Raw genomic sequence first — 7,257 nt, 5'->3', positions numbered from 1 at the left:
GTTTTATATCCATAAAAAGATAGTCTTATGAAAAAAAAATCATTTTATTGTTTATTTCAATCATAGAAAATTTTAGCGTAATGCATATGTTTATACTAACGAAACAAAACTGATTTCCTCCGGTCACTGTAAGAGGCTGAAAATTTAGTTTAGAAACAAACGGAAGTTTAAAATTTGGTAATCGTGAACTCAAAAATTATAAAAGGATCGTTTTGGGTCAAATAAATCGTTTTAGTGTGTACGTTAATTGAAGAAAATTTCGGCTTAATTCGTGTGTTGCAGCAACCTTGAGTTTTCGGTCATCTCTTAAAAGCTGTAAAGACGAATACATAATTTAAATGATAGAAAGAGAGATAAAAATAATTTAAAATTTTAAATTCACAAACCAAACACGTTAAAAGAATCATTTTAGGCTAAAAAATTGTTTAAGGGTATACGCCATTTCGAGAAATCGCCCCACGAATTCTGACAGTCTAAATTGTTCAACATTAAAATGATATTCACCAAAAAGTTTGTATCTTTAACCGTTTTCGAGGAACTTTTAATTAGGTTCATTAAGCCACGGACTCATCAGTTTTTACAAATATATTTGGTAAAAAATGTTAAATTTTCAATGAAAATGTAGAAGAAATTTGGACAAGTTCTTGGGGAGTTAAAGCCTAATTTCATAAAAACATAGTGAATGTGCGTACGGAATTGCATTCAGCCTAAAACAGGTAAAAATCGCTCTTTTTTAAATTCAATTTGGTTTGACAGTATCGAGAATATCGTAAAAAATAAATTACTTTGACGCTTTTAGTCGCATCGCTCTACTATTTTACTCTCTGACACCCAATACTCATTTACACCATTGTTTCTGTGGAACCCTGTATATGTATGCACCCATGTGCATTAAGCAGGGTCAGACCTTCGGACGGTTTTTAGGGATAAAATCCACCGATACAAAGGGGTCAAGTAACGGCCAACCTAAATCAAATCAGGTAATAAAAATGAGTTCACATCCTTGCTTGTACCTGACTCACTTTCTCATGGTCACTCTAGGTAAATCATTCCTTAAAAAATCGCCTTACAATGACCAGTGGTCCGTGTACGCTTACCAAATTCAACTGCCCAAAGGCCCGAATCTACCTGAAAGTACCTACATATGTAACCCAATTTCAATCGAAAGGGTTGGTTTTACATAAAGAGAGTTTTCGGTGACTCAGTTATAAAAGAAGGGAAATGCTGGCTTTGCAGCCAATGAGATGAGGGCGTCGCAACGCCAGTAGGGTTGCCAATGGCGACCCTGCTGATACAGACATCCCGATGATGAGTGTTTTCTGTTTGTAACTTAAAGAGCGTTGCCTTGTTCCTGCAAATGCAAAGTCAAAGCCAGTGAACCCATGAATGAAATTCCTCTTGAATTTCACTTGTCTAAGCAAAAGTTATCTGGCGCCTGCCTCGGATGGGCAAAGGCCTTGCCATCCTCAGCATTATTAAATTGGAAGTAACACGAAAGCCAAGATGTCGGCTTACACAGGAACTCCCCAATTCCGAGGAGAATAGAGGAGATGTGTGAAGGGGGCGGGGTGGGGCGGCCATCAGACAATCCTGCAGAACTCGTTCCCGGTCGATATCCCTGCAGAGCAAAGCATCGTTCCCGTTTCCATGGGAATGGGTGGGCTTCACACCTGCAAGGGACAAAGCGTCCAGGAAATTCGGAACATGGGGGATGTGGGCGGGGGTGGCCCCCAGGTCGATTTGTTTCGGTTTTACTGCCGAGAGCAAGGGCGGTTTTATGGTTTTATGGCTTATGTCCAGTGCTAATGGGTCTTTATTACAGAAGATTTCACAAGGGGTGGAAATGCTATCTTTGAAGGATGGAAAGCTCCATATGGGATCCAAAAAAAGTGCAATTAATGGAGGTAGAATCCCAAAACTGTTAGCCAAACTAAAAGTCAAGATGATTAAGGTCCGATCTTGAATCTAGCAATTCGGGAATCAAAAGAATTACGCATTCTTTGAGAGACTTGGGAAGACCCCCACTATTTGTAGCGTCTTAGACGCTTATGAAATTCCGTTTCGAGACTCAAAGAGGAGAAAACGGATTAACAGATGTACAAATTGGTTTTTGGAACTGAGACAGGAAGTAGATAAGTGCGAGGGAGAGGAGAACAGGAAGCTTTATATATGATATGATTATGGCTTTCTTGAAATTCTCTGAAAAACCTCAGAAACTCGCAGAAGCGGAAAATCACAGCATAAAAAATTGTTAAAGTTTATGGAATGGATATAAGGAATTATTCCTTTTATTGGGAATTTTTATATCTTTCTATCACATTGGAAGGTGCCTTACTTGACTTATAACGGAATCGAATTCACTCCATCTTAACATCCTGCAACAGCCTGCACAAAGGAATCTCATGGGCGTGAATCAATCAATTTAACCCAAATACCTTTCTGATTATTGAAATCAAACCAATTGACATGCAAACCATGCCCAGTGGTCGGCTGTAATGTCTAATTTCACATTCCAGTCGGACTCTCAGTCTGAATCTGGCCGAGGTGAAGAATTTAAGACTTTTCAGATTCCAAAGAAGAAATTTGCCCAGGCACCAAGGGGGGATTTGCTTACGTGGTATGGCACTAATAGTGTTTTCGCCGAACCGTTACCATACTATAGAGAGATAAGAAGTGTTTATGGTTTCTTCTGAAACGTACTCAACTTAGAAGCACATAATTAGAGAGATAAGTGGCGTATTTTTATGCAAAATTGTGTCAGAGTCTCCATAGCTCTTATCAATAATAATTTTTTTAAACGGCAAATAAAATGGCAGACAATATTCCGTTATCGCTGGTACATTGTACCTGGAAACCATACGTGTATTCGACACTCATGCACGGAATTTAAATAAACTGGTATATCTATTGCCATTCCCCTGTATGTTTATCGCAGCTCGGAGAACTATTAATGTGGTTTTTAAAAGTGACACCAGATTATTTTGATGTATTCGCTTCCTGAGATAATCAGTTTTCTAGGTACTTACCTCTATCGTTTGATAATAAACTGTCAGGCCTCCCCTAGGGAAGCGTGTGAATCGGGCGTGTTGAATACCTTTACTTTACCAATCCTCGATACTTATAAATTTCCACAAACGTGTCCTGAAATTCATGAAATTAAGACAATGAGTCAGGAAACTTATAGACATGCTATAAGCCGCTTCATGACTCCATGAAACTAATCGAAATAGATAAATAATGTAATGAGTTGAACAGCGAGATAGACGAGAGGGGATTGTACGAGAGGGAGGGAACTCTATTGCTTACCGTTATCTTAGTGGAACGATTAAATTTGACGCATACATCACATTTTTTCAATTTAGTTTTGAATTAGGAGAGCTGCAGAGAAAGCTAAACTTCCAAATTTTGCCTCAGTCCTTGAAAGTTCCAACTCCGGGGGGTCTCCTCAAGAACCCAAAATTTGTTAAATTATTTCACCTAGGTTGCAAATGCTAAGTTTCCACCCTACCCGCTCAGCAATATGGAGGTATTTCCCGTCTAAGTTTTTTTGATTCTGCAGGTCTCTGATTTAGTTAAAAATTTGCCACAGCGCATTTTGGGTGACACTCTCAAGTTGAGGGAAAAATTTAGTGTGTAGGGTGTTTAAATTAATTTAGAGCTATAACGTAGGAATACTCCTCAATAGCCCTTGATATTATTTAATTTCTATTTCAAATTGTGTCTCACTTATTTTGAAAACTGTCCACTGTACAGCGGGTTTTCTTTCATATCCTCCATTTAACGGACAAATAGTGTACATTCGGTGTTATAATTGGGAACAATATCATAGGCGTACGTGCATATTTTTAGCACTGCAATATCATTTGATTATTCGTACTGAATTAATTTTTTCGTTTAGAGCCTTTGGTTATACATCCTAGGCCCGCCACTGCGCTTCTGGAATAATACTGTCCATTTTTGCCTCCGTCTCAACGTTCTCTAACGATTTCTTATTATTTACCAGAAAATTCGTTATATCATTAACATACCCTTAAAGGCCAGTTTTCCTATGTACAAGATTCCTAACGAACTTTCTAGTCTCTTAGCTTATGTAAAAACACATAAAAATCCTTCACCCCCACTCCTTTTTTAGCCCTCAAACCAATTAAATCCAGGCCAAATCCCTAAATCTACCTGCAATAGACCCCTTCCCTACTGCTATCCCTTTCCAACTCACTGAAACTCATCTATTTTCATCTATTCTACCTGAATTTTTTTCGACTTCAACCTCTTCAAGGGCCCACCCTTTGGGGTCTGCTAAGGGATGGTCCAGGTTGCAGCAGCCCAGGAACATTCAGTCTGGTTCTGACTTTACAGGGCTAAACTTCTCTCAGAACTCTGACAAAAGCTGCAATATTGTAATTTATAAGGCATTTCTTAGGGATTTTTATAACGATTTTGTGATACTTCTATCGAGTGATTTTTAGCTGTTATTTTTTAAATTTTATTAATCTAAAATACTTGCAATAACGTTTAGGATTTACTTAACAATAATTATTCCTTTTTAATAGTTATTTAAGATGGAGATTAGTTTTAGTGCTAGTGATCTAAGTCACAATCTAATGAGCAGCCCCGTCACTGGTAAGTACTTGTTTTCTCGTATCATTTAGTGTCTATTTTGCCCTTGAAATGGTTAAGAGTCATAGGGGGGTTTAATGTCCCATTGTGATGGGGTCAGACACCATAACACCAGGTGCCCTTACGGTGAATAACACCTGTATAGCATCAGCCTCGTTTCATCAGTTTGGTGTTTTTGTAACATTGGGTCTGATGGATCCTCTTAAAAGAGCGTTTGAGAGAACCATAAATGTGAAGAGTAATTTGAAAATTTAAGCAGCACATCTATAGCAAGGAATAAGAGTGCTTAGAATTGAGAAACAAAAACTAAGCACATAGATACAAAAAGTAGATACTTACTACCGCCCCCGCTTAAAAACAATGAGAGTGGTGAGAGTGTTCTCATGCAGCTGAATATTTTTCCTTATCGGCTATTTTTATATTATATATGTTTAAGTATGCATCTGTAGTTCTTTTCTAATCCAAATACCATGTCTAATTCTTCTTAAAAATACTCAAAGTCTTCATCATTGTTCCCCACTATCAGCGACTATAAACTTGCAGCTTCCGTCAATTTAAAACAAACCAACCTACTGTTCTTGGCTAGATTGTGTCGTTATCTCGAGACCTATTAGAGCACAAACGAAGCATAGTCATCTTCCGAAGATAATGGCAATTACAAAAAAGCAGACAGCATCAATTGTGTCGTCGATTAAGTACAACACAGAACATTCCTTACGTATCAGCTTCCTTTACTACCTCAGCTACTTTCGACTGAGATAAAGCTTTGCTCACAAGTTGCAATGTCGACATTCTTAGATTATGATGAAGAAAAGAAGATTCGGCCACGTGATCGGCACATGGACCTGGGGGAACATTTCGAGTGTTCCGAGAACTGTTTGCCACCTCAGAAGATTCCCAAAAAGCAAAAAAATATAGGTTTGAGTTTAATCTGAATTATTTGTCGTTTTTCGTTATTTATGAATTTATCCGGCACGTGATAATTTTAGAAGTATAATAGGTATTAAAAGCAAAAGCATCTTTTCTAAGTGAGTAGATGGCTCGTGCCGAGGAAACAATAAACAAAAGGAGTAATTAGATGTTCATGATGAGAAAGCACCTTGTAATTGGCTTAAATTGTACTCGAGTCTTATCATGGTTTTAGCAGGCGTTATAATAGTTGTGTATAATGTTTCTATTCAGTAGCGGATCTGCGAATGTGTGGTCTTCAGGTCAAAAGCATAGATAAATGAATCGCATAAGAAAATATTGAAACGTAAAGGAGTAATGGAAAATCGAACATTTTTATGAGACACTTTGTATTTTGTAGCCAAAATCTCCTCTTCGTTGCAAGAGCATACATTTACAATATTTAATTCGAAGGTTTCTGAAGATTTGCGTTTTGAGTAACTTTACTATTTTTGGGACGCAATCACACTGGTATATTAGAGAATATTTATAATTTAGTATTTATCTTTTAAGCCTTTCTAGTTATATTGGAATTTGTGCAATATTACTCGAAAGTATTTTGAGTAGCATTACGCATAGCATTACGGCATGATTTATTGGCGCCAGTGCCAGTGTTCTAATTGGCGCCAGTTTCAGCATTCTAAATGGCGCCAAAAATTGATTTTAACATTTTTATTGGCACAAATTATTTCCACCACACTTTAAGCCTTTCGTGCCTTCACACGTAAAAGCACTGGCGCCGTTCAACTAGCGCCCATGATTCGTTCATGAATTATTGACACCAATTCCACTAACCTGAACTTGCGTCAATAATTCGTGATTTTTTGGCGCTAGTTATTAACGTTAACAATTCGTCTCACTAACGATGTGATAAACAATTGAAATTTTTGGCACCACTTCTTAGACTGGCACTGGTGCCAATAAATTCTGCATGTCTAAACCCTCTTCACGCTCTGGGGACTCCTACAGAACAGTTATGTCGATCGCTGATCGATTTGTGACTTTATCCATTGTTTTACCCTATATTGCTCATTATTTGCTGTTCTGTTACGTATTTCACGTTCCTTGTAGTTTTTTCGACTCTTGTCTGATTTTCTACCTCTTCTGATACTTACCAATTACTTCTGCGACTCGTCGCCTTCATTGATTCTTCTTCTAACTTCAATTGCTAAGAAAACGTCTTCCATTTTTCTTAGACAAAACCCCATCGTGATGTCGTGTGAGTCAATTTTCGTTGTAAAAATTGCGGAATTTAGACTAAATTTCAGATAATTCACTACTTATCACAAAAATTGCAACACCTAGAGATAATGCGCGTATTTTAATAAAACTTTGTAAATATGTTAACAACAGTATCCAAAATAAGTGATTTAACTTGCGATTGAATCGAAGTATAGAAACTTTTTAAAATTCGAATAATGTGTATAATCACCTTGTAAATTTACACCCTCAAAAATTCTTCTGGGCACGCTTCTAACCAAATGGTTGACTTGAGGTGGTGTATCTGAGGCAACTTGAATTTCGTTTCGTAACTCTACTAAAGTACATTATGGATTCTCCAGTGTAGTAACGCTTTTTTCTATCATATCGTCAATACGTGTTCTATGGGGGAAAAATCAGAAGAGCGTGGAGGCCAAAGAAACACATTAACATTGCAACCTTATAGATGAACCATAATTATACGAGCAATAT

The sequence above is a fragment of the Euwallacea similis genome, chromosome 9 (genome assembly GCF_039881205.1).
Source record: "Euwallacea similis isolate ESF13 chromosome 9, ESF131.1, whole genome shotgun sequence".
Classification (NCBI taxonomy): domain Eukaryota; kingdom Metazoa; phylum Arthropoda; class Insecta; order Coleoptera; family Curculionidae; genus Euwallacea; species Euwallacea similis.
Note: the sequence above shows the minus strand (reverse complement) of the source record.